The following is a 21,856-nucleotide window of genomic DNA, read 5'->3' on the forward strand; positions in this document are numbered from 1 at the left end:
ATTTGATATCTCCTGGAAAGAAGCAAGCAAAGAGGCATACAGATGATTTGGATTTTCTTAGGTGGAAAACACATATAATAGGAATTTAGGTGATGTGCTATAAATGTTCAAAATATCCATGCTTGTGCTGGTCAGAGAGTTCAATCAGATGATGGATTTAAAATCCCCAAGTCTCTAAGTGGTACATCTGAGTTGAGTTCTCATTGTAAGGTCATACCTTAACTCCATCAGCTGTGGTTGTCTTCTCTGCTCTTAATGCCTATCAGTCCTCACAGTTGTAGCAGCCAAAGGTAAAACTTTGCCATGAATTCTGGTTCACTGATCTCCAGTTGCCTGACAAATTCATTGTCTCCTGCTCAGCTCCACCTCAAAACCATTGATCCCAAAGACATAGCTGACACTCAAAGATACAAGGAAGTTGGTTTGTCTCAGACACAGTAGGCTGCTCCAGACCATCCAACAGTGTCTGTAATTTTCTTGGCACTACCTTAGCTCCCAGGTCCTGTAGGAGACATTCAGGCTGGGAACCTGAACAACTAGCAAACCAGAGCAGAGTACACTTCATCTTCTGGGAAATGATGTAAGGCATTGCAAGAGGGGAAGAGTTAGTAATATTGTTTGGTACTGAGGGCAAGGGAGAAGGGAAGCACAGTGGCACTGAAGAGGAAAATGTTTCCAATGGCATCCTCCCCTCTCCTCCTAGAGAGCACTTGGGAACCATCTCAAAAGTCCTTCGACTCCAGCTATTGGTACTGCTTCCATGTTTCCTGAATGCCCTAAGCACACCAGTCCCTTCCTTTCTTCTTATGGTGTGCTCTTTTGAACCATGTCTTAGTCTGGGAAGACTCAAAGGGATCAAGCCCAGGCATTGACCCTTTGAATTTGATGCTCTTACAGATATTCTTTCTTCAAAATAAAACCAAAAGAAAATAAAAATCAAAGTCAAGTTCCTTCAAAATCAAGCAGCAACGAAAACAGAGACCATAATTGGAAATGGTGTGAAGTCCTGATGTATGCTCTTCATTACCAGCCGCCTTGGGTTTCCTTTGGTCCCTCTATTGCCCGCAACTATTTGTTTGATTATTTGACTCGTGTCTGTTTCTTTCCCTGTAACTTCCCTAGAAGACCTCTGCCTTTTCTCACTATATCACCAAAACCTAGTGGAGTGCCTGAAGCTCAGGAAATTCTTATTGAATGCTTGAATTAATATAATTCATCATGTTTAATATGGAAATAAGGTGCCCATGGAACCAGAGACTTAATTAGGAAAAATAGGCTTGTTCTTGAAGATTTTAGTGAGGGTAGGCAATTATTTTGCAACAGATATTTGATTTAAAAATTTATATTTATTGCATAATTGGAGCATCTACTATCTGGCTGAGTGGGTGAGAGTTCCAGGCATACAGGTCTTAGGGCATGTGACTGTGCAGCATCACAGAACCCCATGGTCAGAAGTGTTCCATGCTTGGTTTTAATGCCCTGCTGTTGACATCTTGAAATTCACACTAATTTTAAACAAAGGGCCCTGTATTTTCATTTTGCACTGGTTCCTGACAGTTAGCTAGCCAGTCCTTTAGGTAATAAGGCATAAAATTCCTGGGTAGGGACATGTATCCAACATTTTATTTATTTATGCAGTTTTTCTGGGGCTCAGACACTGGATGCTCTTAGAGTTGTCTACATATTTGTTAGGGGACCTCAGGTCAAGGCCAGTTCACAGTTCTAATTCCCATATGCGGCCACTGACTACATTGTATCTACTTTCACCATTCCTCCATCCAATATCCACGGTGAGTATTCCTGCTTATCTGGAGGTAGAAAGTCTGGATTTGAGCCCTGTTAGGAGTTTTGACCTGTGGCTATTATTTCAATGCAGTGGCTGCAGTAGGTTTATGTGGCTGTATACAAGGAAGAGAAGGCAGAGCTGTGCCTTGTATGTTGTGATGAATCTCATAGAGGTGGCTTCTCCATGGTATCTTTAACACTCTTAGAAATGCAATTTCCCAGGCGTCACTTCCTCTGCCTGATGTGGGTCTGGGAGGGACTCAGGAGTTTGACTTTCTAACAAATCCCCTGGGTGTGTCACCATGAGGGACACTTAGCTACAGGGGTTTTCCTTGACATTTTATTATGAAAAAATTTCAAACATAAAGTAACATTGAAAGAATTATAAGGGGGTCACCCATAGACTTACTATCCAGATTCTGCAATTAATATTTTGCTATATTTGCTTTATCACATGTCGTCTTCCCATCCATTGGTCCATCTTTCCATCCATCCAATCATGCAACCACCCATCTCTCCATCCATCCACCCATTCACCCAACCATCCAACCACACACATCCATCCACCCGTCCATCCATCTACCCATCCAACCACCCATCCACCCATCCATCCATCTACCCATCCAACCACCCATCCACCCATCCATTCATCTACCCATCCAACCACCCATCCACCCGTCCATCCATCTACCCATCCAACCACCCATCCACCCATCCATCCATCTACCCATCCAACCACCCATCCACCCATCCATTCATCTACCCATCCAACCACCCATCCACCCGTCCATCCATCTACCCATCCAACCACCCATCCACCCATCCATCCATCTACCCATCCAACCACCCATCCACCCATCCATCCATCTACCCATCCAACCACCCATCCACCCGTCCATCCATCCCTCCAGTTTGATGTAGATATCAGTATACTCCACTTCTAAACCCTTCTGGCCAAGACTTCTGATTTTCCCTGAACAAGCAAAATGTGGCCAGGCATCAACTGTTTACACAATCATAAGAAGACAGAAGGTCAATGACTTCACTGGCTAAGCCCGTTTCTTTCTAACTTATTGCATCCTAGTGGAGAGTACTTATTTAGCTGCTTCTCTGAGCCATTCTCATCAATCTCAGATGTCTGTTTCTTTTTATATTCACTTAACATGCAATAGTTCCCATTCATATAGATAAGTGAATATAAAAAGAAACACAAATATATTAAAAATACACACATACTGTGAGCATAATGTCATTGCCTTTGATACTGTTCTCTCTTAATCCCCAGAAAAGTTACTGTCTCTCCTAATTTTCTTCAATGAGTTTTTTCTGGGATGCAGGTAGATATCCTTAATCCAGTTTGTGCTTGGGCACAGTGGGTACAGTCCTTTGACCATCTTTGGGTTGTGATTTTAGAGCTGTCATGTTTGCAAAGGGCTGTGCTGGCCACCCTCTCTTCCTGGAACTCCAGAGCTATTTTGCCTGATGACTTTTCAGAAATGCAGGAAGAATGTAGGTCACCTGATAACTCGGGGGCGAGGCAAGTCTTGGCAATCCAATGCTTGGAGCCAATCCATTTGTAATCAGCAAGCTCTTGTGGGAATGTGGCATCATTTAGTTGCGCTAACAAAGCTCATTAACAGAGAGGATTGGGGAAGGGCTATCCAAGGATGGGTAAGATGAAACCTCAACAGGAAAGAGAAGAAAGAGAATTGGCAAAAATAACAAACAAAACTCAAAACACAAAATATGTTATTAGTTCTTGCATTTTCTGAGGGCTGATACCCTGTTGGTAGAGGAGGGAGCCTGGCTGTGATTGCCCTGCAGCCCTGCCCAGACTCCTATTTCTAGCACTTTCCCAGTCTCAGCCCATGAGTTAGAACAGAACACAAACTGCTTTGGGTTTCAAACACCAACACCAACATGGAAACTTTTACCTGGCTCCCTGCCTCCCGTATAAAACTGAGACCTGGCTCAGGCCTGACATTCAAGGGAAGAAAGAACTTTATAAAAGAATTTAATATTTGATAACTAACATTCTTCAAGAGTAACGTGCAAACCTTGCATTTGAATGATGGATTTGTTCCAGGGTGGATGGAGACTGAGAAGTCCTACCTATATTTCAGTTCTGCATGGCTTAAATTTCAATAAAAAATTAAGTGTTTTTGAAAACAAATATTTAAAAGCTACATTTCTCCTTCCCTTCTTTAAGTGTCCTGAAAACAACTTGACTTTTCTTAATGCCTTGACAGCATTTCCCAGGAGAGGCTGCAGGTAAACTTCAAACTCCTCGAGCTCAGGGTGGGCCATAGAAAACTCATAAGGTATCGTCATTGTTAAACGCTGGGCCTGTTCTCCCTTCCAGTTTCCCTTTTCCTGCCTAAAAACAGCACAACCAGATAACAGAACCAAAACTCTATGGACAACTGTGCAGGTTTGAAGCTATTGTGTACCCCAGAAAAGCCATGTCCTTTAGTCCTCATTCAGTATTCCTGGGTGGGAGCTTTTTTATTGCTTCCCTGGAGATGTAACACACCCAATTGTGGGTGTTAACTTTTGATTAGATGGTTTCCATGGAGATGTGTCTCCACGCATCTAAGGTGTAGTTGCTTACTGGAGTCCTTTAACAGGGAAACACTTTGGAAAAAGCTTTAGAGTCATTAGAACCGACAGAGCCCTGGGGAAGCCATTGAAGAAGCCTGGAGAGAAAACTAGCAGATGTTACCATGTGTCTTTCCAGCTGACAGAGAAACCCTGAAAGTCATCGGCCTTCTTGAACCAAAGTATCTTTCCCTGGATGCCCTAATCTCGACATTTTTATAGCCTTGACTTAATTTGGGCATTTTTCCCTGCATGCCTTACTTTGGATATTTTTATAGCCTTGCCTTAATTTGGACATTTTCACAGGCTTAGAATTGTAAGTTTGCAACTTAATAATTTCCCCCTTTTAAAAGCCATTCTGTTTCTGGTATGTCACATTCCAGCAGCTTGCAAACTAGAACAACAACCAAACTAGATGACATGATATCCCCACAAACCCCAAAATATAAGCATGTGGTTAGAAACCATCAAGGAACGCAGGGGTTCCTGGTGCCCGTGTGGGAGGAAGGAAGTGCTAACACAGGGGCCAACAGAACCTAGGCAGTAGGACCTCAGATTGGCACACAGGTATTTGCTGGAAGTCTTGGCAGGTCAAATTAGAACCACAAAGCTCTGTTTGGCCTTTAGTAAATGCCACCCCAATAGAAGTTTTAGATTCAACATTATATTTTTCATATGTATCTAGGCTACTTAATTTAATATCATTTTCAATGTACATGAACAGTTCATTACTCTAATCAATCATTCCCTGGTTCTCCATAGCCTTTAGAATAAATTATTCATGGATTTTTGGCAAGGAAAAAATGAAATGGTGAAAATGTTCTCAATTTAATAGTGGCATTGGTTGCACAACACTGTGAGTATATGAAAATCCAGTGAATTGTACGCTTACAATGGTTAAGATGACAAATTTTACATTATGTGAATTTTACGTGAATTAAGAAATATAAGAGAAAAATAAATGCAAGAAGGAGGATGTATTAGTCAGGGTTCTCTAGAGAAATAGAACCAATAGGAGAGGTCTGTAAATAAGAGATTATGAGGGTGTCTTACACAACCATGGGAACGGGAGAGTCCAAAAACCCGTAGGGCAGGCTGTGAAGCTGGTGGCTCCGATGAAGGGTCTGGATAAATGCCGCAGAAGAGGCTCACTGGCTGAATAAGCAGTGAAAGAGTCTCTCTACTTCCTTAAAAGCCTTCAACTGACTGTATTATCTCAGTGTGGGAGACACGCCTTAGTTGATCACAGATGTAATCAGGCACAGATGCAATCAACTGACTGATGACCTAATACACCAGCCTTCTATTTTATCAACCGGCCGTGAAATGTCCTTGCAGCAATGGTCAGGCTGGTGCTTGCCTGACCAGACAACTGGGCATCACCACTTGGCCAAGTTGACACCAGAACCTACCATTACAGATGAGGAGGAGAAGGAGCAGGAGCAGCAGGAGGAGATCAGAAGGGCCTGGGACAGCCTCACTCCTCTGAACTCTCAAATGATCTGCCCAGGTGCCGTTTGAGGACAGAGCCCCTATTGTGGAGACATTGCTGGGACTGGAATAAGAATTGAGCAAGAGCACAACAAGAGGGGCAAAGAAATGCACTTGTGTAGACCGAAGTGGGGAAAAGGACAGGGCCAAGAAATTCTAGACAGCAAGCCCAGGTACTGTGGGTCAGCACACCAAAACAACACGAGAGGTATACCGTGAAATTAGTGGCGCTTTCTTGAGGGAGTGTCAAATAAGGTAAGACTAGAATGAATCCTGGGTGTTGGACTGGACTCAGAGATATTGACACTGTCTTGTTTACCAGGGCTGCTGTAGCAAAGCACTACTGTCTAGTTGGCTTAAGCAGCAGACACTGACAGTAAGGTTCTGGAAGCTAGACACCTGAAGTCGAGGTACTGGCAGGGCCAGGCTTCCCCTAAAAAGGAGAATCTGTGTTGTGTCTCTCCTCTGGCTTCTGTTGGGTGGCCAACAATCTGTGATGCTGCTTGGTTTGAGGCAGCATCACCCAACCTCTGCCTTCATCACACGGCCATCTCGCTCTCTCTCTCTCTTGATTGGGTCCAAATTTCCTCTCCTTAGAAGGACACCAGTCATATTGGATTAGGGCCACTCTAATCCAGTTTGGCTTCATCTTAACTAATAGCATCTTCAAAGATCCTATTTCTAAATGGGGTTCCATTCACAGGTCTGAGAATTAGTCTTTGATCATAATAAGCACCATCTTGTGGTTTTAAATATGTATACAGAAAGATAAATAAAAACAGATATTAATGTGTGTGTATATATATATGCATGCACTTCCTATTGCTTTCTGCTGAGAGAGTCTAGAAGCAATGAACCCCAATAGCACCCCAATCTTGGCTTCTAAACAGTATCCTCCAATTAAAGGAAGCAGGATTCCTTGGAGAAATGACTGAGGCTAGGACTGGAGCATGAAAAGGACAAGATGAGCCTGGAGCATTCTGTGGTGTCAGAAAGTAAGTATGGACCCAAAAAGTGATAGAGCCATGTCAGATGTGCCAACCTGAAGGAAAAAACGTGGAAGAAATAAAAGAATTAAAAGACTGCTCTATTTGTTATCTATCACTGCATAGCAGCTTAAACAACAGGAATTTATTATCTCACAGGTTCCATGTGCGGCTTGGCTGTGTCCTTCGGCTCAGGGTTTCCCATAGGCTGTAACCAATGTGTCCGCTGGGGCTGCAGTCATCGCAAGGCTCCGCGGTGAGAGGACCTGCTGCTGCCCTCCCTGATATGGCTGTAGCCATCAGTGCTTTGTCACAGGATGTCTCCAGGGCAGCTTATAACATGGGTGAGCCAGGGAGAGTGGGAGAGAGTGCCGGGCCAGAAGCCAGTTCTTTAAAAACCTAATCTCAGGACCTTTGCATGTGCTTCTCTCTGTGTCCGGAGCACCTTCTCTCCTACTTCTGTGACCCGGTTCCTTTTATATTTCAGGTCTCAGGTTAAGGGTCACCACCTCTGTTCCCTTCTCTAAAGTAGGACCCCCGAGCTCCACCTGATTATTTTGTCTGTCGGTGCCCCGTTGGCATCACTCAGAGCACATCTCTCCATTTTTAAGCGTCAGGGGTGAGGCCTGCAGGGCAGGGCCCGAGCCCACGTTGGTGGCCGCGTGTCCTTGGCACTGAGCACAGTGCAGTGTTGGGCACTAAGTAAGACCTGAGCGTGGAACGGTCATCATGGGTGGGGCGTTCGGACCCCCTCAGTGGACAAAGGGGCAGCGGGTCATTAGAGCCAGCCTGGCACCCGCAGGGGCCTGGCCCTCCTGTCCGCCGAGGCAACATGAAGACGTTGGAGCGGCGGTTTGACCCCCTGAGAGTCACCTGGGAAGGCCCAGATCACACCCTAGACCAAGGAAATTGGGGCCTCTGGGGGAAGGTTCCCGTCGTGCAGATGTTTTAGAGCTCCTGGGTGATTCCAGCGGTAGCCAACGTTGAGAACCACGACACTGTACAGAAAAATCATTCCTTTCGAGGGCACTTCCCAAATTAGATTTACCGTCTGGTACACCTGTGATTGGAAGGGGACAATTGGGTGGACTTTGGACCTGAATTTACCTCCACCTTCATTTCAAGAAGAAAAGAGGGTCTAATTCCCCACCCAAAGGCCACATACTCCAGTCTGGACCAGGGGATCTCAACCCTGGCAACACACTCTGAAATTACCTGGGGAGCTTTAGAAAGTTCCACGGTCCAGACCCCACCATCTGATGTCCTGACATAACCGGTCCTGAGTTCCTAGGGGCTGAGAATATGCAGCCGGGGCTGAGAGCAGTACTTGAGGCATTCAGCAAGCTCCATTTCCCGGTGGAATTGCTCCACAGATTGACTTTGAAACCCCTAAGTCTTTTCTAGGTCAAAAGTCTCTTAGGCCACAGCTTACATCTATGTTCAAGTCACTGTTTCATATAATTTGCTAAATAGCCAGGCTATTTTTCTACCCCAAGGTTAATATTTCTAATTAGTTAAGCTGCTATATCATAGGAAACAACCATTGACACTTAAAAAGATAATAGGCACAACTGGAGCAATTGAATGATTTTCCCCAGGAGAGAATTCAGTAAAAGACATTCTAACTAAGGAAGAACTCCAAACACAAGGAAAGGATTCAATTTGTGGCACATGCAAAAGATAAGATAACTTGTTCGTGTTTGGAAGAGGGAGGAGTTTGACTCGCTTGTTTGTTCATCTCCCAGACCCTCCTTTTTTGCAAAATCCAGGAAAGTTGAAAGAAGGAGAGGCTAATGTCATCTGCAAAACAGATTGCTCAGACAGAAAGGAGGGGAGTCTGCCTTGGCTGGCTCTGGGGAGGATGTTCTAAGGATTGGGGGAAGAGGTGATTGCCCACCCTCCTTTCAAGTTATTTTTCTAAATTAGAAATTTCTTCCTGTCGCCACTTTGTTTTAAATATTGTATTTGCTGTTCATGTCTATTAGGATAAGTCCTAAGCAGCTTAAAATATACTCTGTACAGCCCTACATTCTAGACATTTTGAAATTTTTTGGCTCCCTGAATATGTCTTGTTCTCCCTTTGTCTAGTTGTTCCTTCTGTATGGCACATTTTAGAATACCTTCCATGGCCCACCTGCCTTGTCTCCCTGACCCTTGGGAGGCGGTCTCATCGTGCCTCATTTCTTCCATGCCATGGTACTTCCGTGCATGCACATGCGTGCACGGGCACCCCCTCCCCCACCACGCAGCTAGGGTGTATCACTGCTTCCACCAATCTTCTGTGGCGTGAGGGGGAGAAGGCAGTGTGTCTCTATTCTCCTCTGTATCTGAGTCCCAGGACACAGAGGGGGTTCCCCGGTGGCAATACCTAAGGTGTCTCGAGTTTTCTAGGCTGCCGTAGCAAAGTGCCACAGACTGGGTGGCTTAAAGCAACAGGTATTTATTGTCTCACAGTCCTGGAACCAGGATGCTGGAAGGACCAGGCTTCCTACCAGTCTGTAGGGAGGAATCCCCTCCACACCAATCTCCGGGCTTCTTGCTGATTATGCGTGGTGTTCTCAACTCCACTTGCCACGTGGTGTGCTCCCCTCTCCAGAAGAGCTTTCACCTGTGAAGGGCAGCTGAGCAAGGGAGGGAAACAATACCCCACCCCCTGCTGAGAATGCAACAGCAGCGCTGCTAGTGGAGAGTGTGGGATTTGAGATAAGGAGGGCTTCGGTGGCTCTGGGTATTGCACTGTCCCGGCCCTGAGTCCCTGAATTCCTTCTCTTCTCCCCACCCCTCTAGCCCTTTGCTCTTCTCTAGTGGTGGGAGCTGAGAGACCTGAGGACTGTGCGTGGACCATCAGGAAATGTCATGAGTGGATCAGTTCGTTCGCTGTTATCTGCTCTTTAACTCATCCGAAGGGAAGCCTCCTCTAGTAAGGCAGAGCTTTCTGGACGTCTTCCACCTCTCCTGTTTAGTGACCTCAGCATTGCCCCTGATTCGAGGGCTGGATGCCAAAACTGGGCTAAAAGTGAAAGTAAATATCAAATGCATGTTTCTTCATGACACTGAGACATTAAAAAAGAAATATGGCTGCTCTGAGCAAGCTCTCAGAGGAAAGACCCAAAAGCAAGATGTGATGATACGAAGAGCATCAATTATTCAAGTATAAGAAAATAGCAAATATGTGAGAACTCAGGCACTGCGAGGCCTTCTGCAAAAACAAACGGAGGTGGACCCCTAGTCAACCAAGAGATGCACTGGGGAGCTGTGGGACTAAAGAACTGGTGGGTGTGTGCTGAACTGATTTAAAAGGAGAATGACGCCTAGATGCACATGGAAATAAATTCCGGCTCTGGAAGAGAATGCAAATCATACATCCAACAATTTGGAAATGATTATATCTTAGCAAAAATCTGGAGATGAGGGGAGAAAAAATATTGGAAACTGGTATAACTATGGTTCTTCCTTTGCCTTTCAAATGCAAGGATGTTAGATATGACTTCAAGGTTATAATTCATCATGGATTGATTTCAGTATATTATACAATGTTTTAAAGATAACTGTAAAAGAACTGAAGCAGAACACAAGTTTTCCAGGTTATCAGAATAGGAAGACACATGAGTTTGCCAAGACTGTACTGAAACAGGCATTTACAGATGCCGTTAGAGGTGTGGAAATTGTTGACATCTCTTTGGGGCGTAATGTGACATTGTCTAAAAAGTCTTAAATAAATACGCTGCTTCTCAGAATGTATCCAAAACATCCACTTGCCCAGTCCTGGGGTGGGCATGGGGCTCAAAGCATGTGGGTGGACACGGATATCTGAACCATCTTTGTATCCCTAATGCCAGCATATTTCTTTCCTTGTAATAACTATTTGATAACTATTGATTACAATGAAATGACTTGTCCCAGTTGCTTTGCCACTCCTCAGCTGTGTGACCTTGGAATAATCATCGAATTTCTCCTCATCTCAGTTCCCTTGTTGGCAAGTTGGAGGTTCAAGACTTTGTCCTAGTTACAATGTCTGCAAAACAAATTGCCCCTAAATGTAGAGGTAAGAGACAATGAGTTATTATGCTAATGGTTTCTGTGGGTCAGAGATTCAGACAAGGCTCAGGGAGGGACAACTTGTTTCAGCTCTGCAGTCTCTGAAACCTCCAGAGAAAGCCACTGAGTTTAGGAGCTGCCGTCACCTGGAAAACTCCCTTACTCACACACCCGGTGGCTGGTGCTGGCTGTGGCTGGGGCCTCAGACCCCACCCCTTTCCTCTGTCTATGTGGTTGTCCCCTATGCCTGTTCTACGGGTGAGCATTCCAAGCCAGTCAGATGCCTAATTGCTTTTGTTTTTCTTAACGGAGCCTGGGAAGTCCTAAAGCACTGCTTCCGCAGTACCCTCTTGGCTGAGGCAGCTACAGAAGTCTACCTAGGTTCAAAGGGAGGAACAAAGAACCCACCTCTTGAGAGGGGAAGAACTTGTGTGATGGGTCATGGATTTGGAAAATGCACTCTGCCAAAGAGACTTATGGGGCCATTTTGACACCATAGAAATGGCACATATGCAGAGGGTTGATCATTCAGCAGCATGTCTGCTGTCGTAATTTCTAGTATGACAATTTATTGGCTTCAAGGTTCTCTGGCTGAAGGGTCTGCGCATGCTCAGGACGAGCCCATCACCCAGTGGGAGGAGCTTAGAGTCTGCTGGCCGCGAAGGGCAGGTGTTTGGATGGGATTTCGAACACCAAGACTCAGCAGTGTCCTTCTCAGTGAACTCTTACAAACAAACCCTGACTCTTCATCAAGTTTTTTTTGTCCCCAGCTCTCCCGACATAGGGCTCAGATCTAAAGTTGTTAAAAGGCACCTCCTGAAAATACAGGTCTTGGGTGTTGTGGCAAATGCTGTCAGCATACTTCCCACTCCCCCACTCCAGTTGCCCCCTGCCCCTCGTATCCAAATGCAGGCCTGTTAACTTCCAACCTCCAGTAGCCTGCATCTCCTGGCATTGGAGAGTGCTTTGCCTGACTCCTTAGCAAGCTGGGATGCTGGAGAAGTAGAGCAAGCCTTCAACCCTTGCTGTTTCACTGCCTCAGAGTGAAACTCTGGTGAGTTTGTTCTACAATGGCCCCAGGGGTGCCACGGTGGTAACCAGCTTTATTGCTGCCTCCCCAGTCCTGTCTCACACCCCATTCCCTCTCCGTACGCCTCACAGCGGTTCCTGGGATACCCTCCCTAAGATTCTGCTTGCATGCCAATGCCCGTGTCAGCCCCGGCTTCTGCAGGGACCCAGACAAAGACAGGCAGGTTGAGTGCAGAACATCCAAGAGAGGAGCAGAGCGCGGAGAACTCGGCTACTGCCATGTTTCAAATCAAGCCCTGTTATTTCATCTCTCTCATCTGCAAATGGGTGCATGCCAAGCCTCGCCACATCAGCTGCCTTCGTGAGCTTCCCCCGCCCCGGCCTCTCCAGCCCACCCTCACCACATCACAGGAAACCGCCAGCCGGGAGGGTGCGACTGGCACGGCCGCCTGCTCCTGGGTACCTTCGAAAGCCTGCAGGCTACAGTGCAGAGGCCGCTGCGGGAGGAGCACCCAGGGGAGACCCAGGGGGCAGGGTGCTCCCTGATTCGAGTTTATCTAACTGACAAGGCCCTGCACAACTGTTTGGCTGGAATCTGAAGCAAGTGGTGCACAGTTCGCACATGAAAAGCCCTTTCCCACTTGGGTTGCTGCTTCCGTAGTGATGGGATAATCACCACAGTGGGAGCTGGGTCAGGAAGCTGAGAAAGTAGACTCGGGAGGAGGTGGACGAGGGTGGGCGACCCCCAGGGCCCAGGAAGTCTTCTTGGCCGCCTGCGCCCTATGTATCTCAGCCTAGTTGGGTGCCCCTGTGACTGTGTTTCCCAGCATAGGGTCCCCAGGACAGGGCTGCCTCTCTGGGGTCCCCTCTGGAGGCCCCGCTGCTTCCTACACGGTCAGCCTGGACGTGCTGATGGATTCAGGGTGCTTGGGCCATGGAGGGGGTGATAAGCAAGGGTGCGTACCCTCTCCCATCCTGGACCTCCTGCTCCCTGCTCCCTCCCGGAGCCCAGAAGAGAGGGCTCCCTCCCCGGAGTCAGGGGGCAGCTGCCAGCGCCCCGGAGCCTGCCTGGAGATGCGCCGTGTCCCTGTGCAAGGGGGACCCTGACCTCTGGCCTTACAAAGCTTCAGGCCCAACTCTTCCTTATGCCTACGAAGCCCCCCTCTCTTTTCCCAGTTATGTGTTCATTGTTATTTTCTTTTGCTTTACACTGTCTTAGAGTAACGTGTTGGTTTCCTCCCTGAACGATTGGTTTCGTATTCTTCCTCTGTTGCATTTTTCTCTTTGAGTCTTTTCCTCTCCATTTCGGGATCCTTAAGGAGTTCAGGGCTCCTCCCACTGGGGAGGCTTACAGCCCATCGTGGGTCTGTCGATGGCAGGGGGCGGGGGACTGTGTCCGAAGCCCCCTTAGAGCTCGGGGTCCTTGGCACACGCCCAGCTTGGGGCCGAGGACATGCAGCCCTTTCAGGCTCCAACGTGGCTCCTGGCACCACGGTGGGGATTGAAGGACCCAGAATGGGCGCCCCCCCCCCCCAGCCCTCGGCCCCTGCCCCCACCAGCCCGAGTCAAGCTGGACAGAGCCCTACACCCAAGTCTCCAGAAGGAAAACAAGTAAAAAGAGAGCGGGAAGTGGATCATTTCGGGGGGTGGGGGGTGGGGGGTGGGGTGGGCTGTGATTCTAAAATTGAGGAAGAAGAAAGAAAAAGAAACAAGGCAACTAGGACAGTTTACAAACGCATTTGACAACCGAGGACCGTGTTTGTTTTAAGGAGATGCATTTTGAAATGCTGAGCAAGGGGTCAGGATTTGGAAGCCAATTCTGTTTGACAGAATGCTTTTAAAAGTGATTAAAATAACTTTATGGCATTCACCCCCCACCTCCAGGAGGGAGACATAGCCTGTGTTAGGCTCTGGATGTGGGAATCAAAATGCATTTACTGGGCTGGGCCTGAGCGCTGAATGTACGCTTAAGGAAAGCGGTAAATCCTTGCCGCAGTCAGCTGGGCAAACAGCATATGATTAAACATTTAATCAGAGGCATGAGACTTTGTTGTGCATTCATTGCGGCTACAGGAAAGGATGCTGTAACAGATCTTTAAATAGCAAACCTGCGGCTAAATTTCACTTCATCCATCAAAAGCAGCTGCTACGAGATGACCTAATTTTAGCTGCTTATCAATTCCCCAGCGCTTGTTAGTTGATGTAACTTTGATCCTCTGACGCTAGATGCCTTTTGTGCTGAATATAGCTAGAATTTAATATGAATCATTTGGAAGGCTGCCCAGCTGAGCTGAACTGTATTACCAAGCCGGAGAGATGAGAGAAAGAGAGGGAGAGAGAGAGAATTCAAACTACTGATGTGCATGACAATTACAGATATAAACTCCCTTGTTCTTGGGATAATCAAGTTCACATCACCAGACATATCTTTCAAGTGCAATAGCCTTGGACTTTTGTTTCATTTTCCCTCCTAGACAATGAAAGCTTTCTCGTCACAAGCACACATGGAAGGCAATCATATGCTGCCACCGCCAAGATCTAATGGTGGTGTCAAGACATTTTAAATGAGTGTTTTCTCAGAAAACCATCGCCTTTTCAGAGAGCTTTTTATTTCAATTTATGCAAAGAGCAGCTGATCTTCGAGGAGGAAGCAGGAAGTGTTTTTGATGGACCGCCTCCACACCCATTTTCTAGATTATTAGACAATGTTTTGTTTTGTTTTGTTCGTCTTTCCTCCCGTCTGGCTTTTGTCTGAATTGTAAGATTTCTTCCCGTCACTCCAGCTCTTTCGATAAACCATCTGTCTCAGGCACGCCATTTTCGTTCCCGTGTGTGTGTGTGTGTGTGTGTGTGTGTGTGTCACTCCTGTTCACTCGCCCTAGTTGGCACCATTTCTATTCATAAACAGAGTCACTGGTTTGTGAGCTTCATTTTCTGAATGTTGCGGGTAAAGCTGAAAGAGAGAAGGACGCGGGAAGTTTTGCAGGATAGCCCCTTTCTCGTCCAGGGGATCAGTTGGGTTTCCTTCTAATTTCTCTCTTTCTTTTTCATTTCTAAACAATTTTATTCACACATCCTACAATCCAAGCTAAGTAAAAAAAAAATCAATGGTTCCTGGTATAATCACATAGCCAAGCCTTCATCATCTCAACCTATGTGAGGACATTTCTTTTTCTTCTGCAGAGAATCCACACACCTTCCCCAAATACTCCACTTATTGGCCTTTAGTTTGGGCATAAAACCTTTGTTACACTCAGTGGAGGTGTATTACAATGTTACTGTTGACAATAGACCCTAGTGTGCATTGATTGTATTTTTTGCCCCTGTTTACCATCCCATTTTCAACCCCTTGCAATGTTGACATTCATTTGTTCTCCCTCATGCAGAAACATCCTTATACATTTACTCACCACCATTGTTCACTCCAGGCATTGCTAAGCCATACCGTCCCCCATCTCTCTCTTTCCTTCTGGTGCCAGCCGTGCCCCCAGCCCTCCTCTCGCAACCATGCCACCCTCAGCTGCCTTCAGCCTGCTTACAGCGCTGTGCTGCTGTCACTGCACAAACGTCGTGGATTCTTTTGCCCGACGTGCTCAATAACCAATTCCTGAGATGCTGGGGTTCACAGAGAGAAAGAGTTTTATTATTAGGGGTGTAGTAGGAGAGCAGATGATCTAGCGGCCCAAAATCTGTCTCCCCGAACTGCGTAATTCTGGTAGTTTTATTAGAGAAAAGATGGGCAGGGTTCAGGACAGAGAGCACAGCGGCCCCACAGGATGTAATTAGAGGTGATGTGATGATTGAGCACGTGCAGACCGATGACACGCTCAGTCACAGAATATAAGTCAGAAAAAGGCAGAATAAGACATAGATGACTTGTTGGTTGAGGTCTAAGCTACTGTTGGGCCACTTTAGTTAGATCCAGTCTCGGTTACCACTTGGGGTGGGTGAGTTCTGGGCTGACCCAAGACCCTTCATTTATAAACACTAGGGGCTGTCTTCAGTGATCACAAGACTCTAAAGTTGAAAACCTGGATAACTGGGTCCAATGAAGGTTAGTCACAGGTGTTTACACTCACAGGGGCAGAAGGTAAAGGCTGTACAATCACTACCAGAGATCAAGGCAGCTGGACTACAATCTAGAGATTTCAGGCATTTCCCTCTCTCTACTCCAATATTGTTCTAGCCATTTCTGAAAATTTTAATTTATTTAATTTTTAATTTTTAATTTTAGTTTTTTTTTAAACCTAACAACATACAAGCATGAAGATTCTTACCATATGATCATTCCATTTTTGGTATATAATAAAAAACTCACAATATCATCACCGTCATCATTTCTTAGAATATTTGCACCAATTCAGAAAAAGAAATAAAAAGAAAAGAGAAAAAAACTCATGCATACCATACTCCTTACTCTTCCCTCTCACTGACGGCTAGTATTTCCCTCTGCCCAATACAGTCTAGCCTTTGTACCCCTATTTTTTAATACCCTTTACCACTCCCTTTCATAGCATTTCAATCTACTAAATGCATTTTAACATTCGTTCCCCCCGTTATTTATTTATTTTTAACCATATGTTTTACTCATCTGTCCATAAGGTAGATAAAAGGAGCATCAGACACAAGGTTTTCACAGTCACACAGTCACATTGTGACAGCTATATCGTTATACAGTCATCTTCAAGAAACATGGCTCCTGCAACACAGCTCTACATTTTCAGGCAGATCCCTCCAGCCTCTCCAATATACCTTAACTAAAAAGGTGTTATCTATATAATGCGTAAGAATAACCTCTCAACTCTGTTTGAAATCTCTCGGCCACTGACACTTTATTTTGTCTAATTTCTGAATTTTTACAATCAATCCTGTTGCACATTCTGTGTCCCTTCAGCACCAAATTCCCAGTCTCTTTCTATCTCCTGATAACCTGTGTTCTTAACTTTGTCTCTCAAAGTTCACTCATTAACGTTAGTTCGTATTAGTGAGACCATACGCTATCTGCCCTTTTGTTTCTGTCCTTGCAATTCACCCACGTTGTCACGTGCTTCATGACTTCACTCTGTCTTAGAGCTGTGCAATATTCCATTGTGTGTATATACCAGAGCTTGTTCAGCCATTTGTCCGTTGATGGACATTTAGGATGGTTTCATCTCTTGGCAACTGTGAATAATGCTGCTATAGACATTGGTGTATAAATGTCCGTTTGTGTCCTTGCCCTCAGGTCCTCTGAATATATACCTAGTAATGGTATTGCTGGATCATTCCATACTCAGCTTCCTGAGGAACCACCAAATTGTCTTCCAGCGTGCTGCACCGTTTTGCATTCTTTGTGTGTCTCTTTCTCTACGTCCTCTCCAGCACTTGTCATTTTCTTTCTCTAATTTCTTCAAATTCCTTCTTCCAGGGCTTTAACCATTACTTACTTATAATCTTCTCCATCTGAGTGGGGAGAGGGTGGGAGGAAATAATCCTTACATTTATGATTTGGCTACTAGAGAACAGATTGGAGGAGGAAGTCAGGGCTGTTACGTCTGGGAAGTAGGTCGATTTTCACTGCATTTAAAATTTTCCTGTTATTTCTGTCTGTCACCATTAAGTGTGTATTATAAATGGGGTGTATAAAATTATTTTACTGGGTGGGTGGTGCGATGGTGGCTCAGTGGCAGGAGTCTTGCCTGCCATGCCAGAGACCCGGGTTCGATTCCTGGAGTCTACCCATGCCAAACAAAAAAAAACAAAACGAAAACTATTTTGCAGGGGCATGGTGCAGGAGGGCTTTTTAATGGGTGTTATGAGGTCTTACATTTCCCAGAAGAAAGTTTCTGTTACAGAGAGATTATTGATCTTAGCCACCTGAGAGAAAATATATATTCACTTGAAAGGACTAACTTCAGGCAAACAGCTAAACTCTCTACAGCCACAGTGGAAACTAAAAAAAAGAAATAGGAGAATAAAATTATTATTTTTGTGATGCAAAATAGATGACATTGTGCAGACAAAAGCTATCAATCTAGAAATATATCTTTTGTGAAGAAGGACAGACTAAAATGCATTCATAAAAATAAAAAATGAGAGTTGTCAACCAACAGAATCTCAACAAGGAAAAATAGATGGTAAGTAAAGTTCATATATGTATTAATAGGACTCAAGAACAATTATTAAGCACAGTGGTATTAAATATGTAGGTAAAACTAAAAAGAAATAACATAATAGTAACAATTATATTTTGGGGCCATAAATATTGGATAAATAAGAAACATATAATAGCTACCTAATATGCATATCTAAAATATACCCAATTTACTTGTATCTAACAAATAATAAATATCTGAAATCTGGAACACCAACAAAAAAGTGATAATCAGTTGTAATGAAGTACCTAGAATGAATCAACTTAAATCCACACATTGCCTGTTAAATCCAACTTCTAGGGAGCTTGCACAATGTTTACGGAGCTATCTTCAGATCAGTCAGGGGCTAGTTGTTTATAGAACATTCTATTTCATAAGCTACCATTTCAATTACAATTAAAACACCAGTTCGGTAGCCTGCCTTATTTGCCCCATTCCCATCCCAACCACAGTTTTGGACCGAATCTGAAAGTCAGAATTTCTGGCCTGGTCACGGGAGGACAAACATGGGACAGGCCTGGGAAGGCGGGCGGGCCTCTGGTGCTTCCCCGAACTGCTGTCCCCACACTCGTGTTTGCCTGGGATCCTCGGTTATGCTGGATGGTGAAGACCACTGATCATTACTTAGTGTCTGCACGCAGCCCTCTGTATTTATGAGACTGTCCTGAGCAAAGCGGGGAGTGGTGAGGTGGAGAAAAACTCACTTGAGATACAGAGGAGAGAACTGGAGGGTGCCAATGCCTCCAGAATCAGCACTGTGCTTGATCAGATTCCCTGGGCACGGTTCAGCTGAAATTGCAGTGACCAGATGAAGCACTTTGGCTCCCATTGACCCAAATCCCATGTAACATTACAGCATAGTTTGGGCAAACTGCCCATGGTGTTGATTAAATAATGGCAAAAGTATCATAATAATTATTCTAAAAAAACACTTAAATAAAGCTTACTACAGGTCAGGTGTGCTGTTTAATAGAGATACTTTAATTTAATCCTTCCAATCACATTGGGAGATAAGTACTATTATTTTTCCCATTTTATAAACGAGAAAATTGGGGCCCGGAAAGGCCAAGAAATGAACCCAAAGTCACACAGCTGGAACTGGGAGAGGCAGGATTTAAAACCTAGGCAAAGTCCAGAATTTGTGCTTTGGACCACTAACTCATACCTACTCTAGATAACTGGTGATATCTAGCAAAGTATTTGTAGATCCTCCAAAAAATTATCTGTTACCCCTGTGTCAGACCGGCAATGGTTGCGTCTGTGTGGTAAGACCCCAAACAGTAGTTGCTGACAGCCTGCTGTGACAGCAGCTCTGTGAACGGAATGCCTGAAGGAAGCAGATAGTGTGAAATCTGGGCTTGTCCTGGCACAAAGCAGTGTTTTATTAGCCTAGGATGGTTTTAATCCATGAGTTCATTCTTAGCGCTTTGTGTTTGGATGTTGCTAGTGTGAATATCAATAACACTGCCATTAAAATAAGATGTGAATTGGTAGTTTTCTTGTGAAATTCCTCACCACTGGCTTAGATTTGTGGGAGAAGCCAGAATCGTTAAAAAGGAGTGAGCTGCTCTGGGGTTTTCTGCCATGGCGAAGGGAGTCACAGCCTAGAATCAGGTGGGAACCTCTGAATTGATAAGTTTCCCCCAAAAGTATTGATAGATACAGCATCAGATAGTTCTGACATCTAGAGTGGTCCCAGGAAGGTAAGGGCTCTATGTGCTAGACTTGACAAATTGGCAGTAAGCAGAGGATAGCAGGACCCTGTCATGGTTGGGTTCATGTGTCAACTTCGCCAAGTGGTGGTGCCTGTTTGTCTGGTTGGGCAAGCGCTGGCTTGTCTGTTGTGATGAGGACATCTCATAGAATTAAATCATGATCATGTCAGCTGCATCCACAGCTGATTCCATTTGTAATCAGCCAAGGGGAGTGTCTTCTGCAATGAGAGATGCTTGATCTGCTCACTGGAAGCCTTTAAAAGAGGATTCAGAGGAGACAGGCTCGCTTCCTGCTCCAGCTGGCGACCTTCTTCTGTGGAGTTCGTCCAGACCCTCCCTCGGAACCGTCGGCTTCGCAGCCTGCCCTGTGGATTTTGGACTCTGCGTTCCTGCGGTCATGTGAGACATTTTTATAAATTTTATATTTGCAAGTGTTCCCTGTTGGTTCTGTTTCTCTAGAGAACCCTCACGAATACACCCCAAACAACCTAAAACAGAGACTCCAAGAACGAGTCCAAGAATGAAAAGCCATCCAGCGCCTGGAATAAAACACAAAGGTTTTATTTGTGCTTTATTGTGAGGGAGTATTTAGAAGGTCTTTAAAAAGGGAGACTCTGGTGAATGTAAATTGGGAGGATGGTCAGTTGGTGGGGAATAGAGGAAAAGAGTCCCCTTCCCACCTTGCCAAGGGCAGCCAGAAGTACTGGGGAGTCACCTCTGAGGCACCCAGACCAAGGGTGAGCTGTGCTTTCTGTAGAATGCAGTAAAAAGAGCCAGTACCTTTTAAAAGGGAGGTACTGACCCACTTCCACTCAAATGAATATATACTGTAGCCTCTAAGCATTTGATCCTTTATTCCTTGCTTCTACAAGTCCCTTCAGCTGGGACCTAGTTCATGCAATGAATGGACCCAGCCTCGTTGTTCTTGCTATGACCTAAAGGTGCTCTAGGAGAATACTAGACCAGGAGTTGAGGTGGGGTGTGGTCACTGAGGACACGAGGAGAGAAATATCAGTGGCGGTTGTGTGGAGTGGGCTTGTCAAAGTAGAAAGGAAGACTTGGTTTGGTTTTACGAGGCTCAGGCAGTTTCTGATCATATGAGGTGAGTCGGGGACCACCACTGAGGATAAGCAGGAAATGCCAAGGTGATCCAATTCAGGCTCAGCTAAGGAGAAGCATGGTGCCTGGGCTCTACAGGAACTGTGGGACCATGGGTCCCCAAAGCTCAACCCCAAGCTCCTGACTCTAGCTCGTTTCTGACTCAGTGAGGCTGGGTAGGGAGCTGGCATCACCAGCCTTCCCAGGCTGAGGAGCACTGGGGAAAGACAGACAACTGGGATATAAATCGAGAAGCCATAGCCAGTCTGGTGGGGTTGCGCCTCTTGGAAGGAATCTCAGTGCTGTAACTGGAAATGAGGAGACAGAGTTGAGGGGCTGATGGAGTGGGCTCCCTTTCCCTTTAGATTCTGAGATTTTCCAAGGTAAGTCAGTTGTAGAGGCAAGCGGCATTGCCATCTGCAAACCAAATATCACCCTATGCTGTATCCCTGCACTGAACCAGAGAGAAGTGGGTGGAGGTGGTAACAGGAATGTCCCAAGTCCTCCTCTTCCAGCAGAGAGTCCTGGCCAGCCAGGGTTCTGCCACCCCTTTCTCCTTCCTTCTCATGAAAATGCAGAGATGTTTCCATGGCTGTGCCATCAGCCACACAGGCTGTTCCCATCTTCTTGGAGGGAAGTGGAGAAGAGGAGAAAGGGTTAAAGGAAGGCCCTCCCATCTTCTTGTCCAATGGGGGTGCACACGGCACTCCCCATACACACACGCGCGCACACATGCACACACAGGTAGCCAGGTCAGTATGGAGTTTTATGCTCCAGAAAGAATAATGTGAGCTCGCTGGATTGCACCAATGTTGGGTGGACACTGGGACATGCCAGACCCCAGCACCCCAAGGGCGAGGCTATGGCAGTTATCTTGCTGTCCCTGACACATAAGAAGCACAAAAAGGCTCGAAGAACTGAAAGGAACTGTTAAATGTTATTCGGAATTGTTGAGCCAATATGAGGTGTCAGAGAAACTTTT

At 45.6% G+C, this 21,856-nt stretch overlaps 1 pseudogene; it reads right to left on the minus strand.

Moving 5' to 3' along the window:
• Positions 1-269: 269 nt before the first annotated feature.
• Positions 270-685, minus strand: LOC143655537 (uncharacterized protein C14orf119 homolog; annotated as a pseudogene).
• Positions 686-21,856: the final 21,171 nt, after the last annotated feature.

This window comes from Tamandua tetradactyla, chromosome 2 (assembly GCF_023851605.1).
Source record: "Tamandua tetradactyla isolate mTamTet1 chromosome 2, mTamTet1.pri, whole genome shotgun sequence".
NCBI classification, from domain to species: Eukaryota; Metazoa; Chordata; class Mammalia; order Pilosa; family Myrmecophagidae; genus Tamandua; species Tamandua tetradactyla.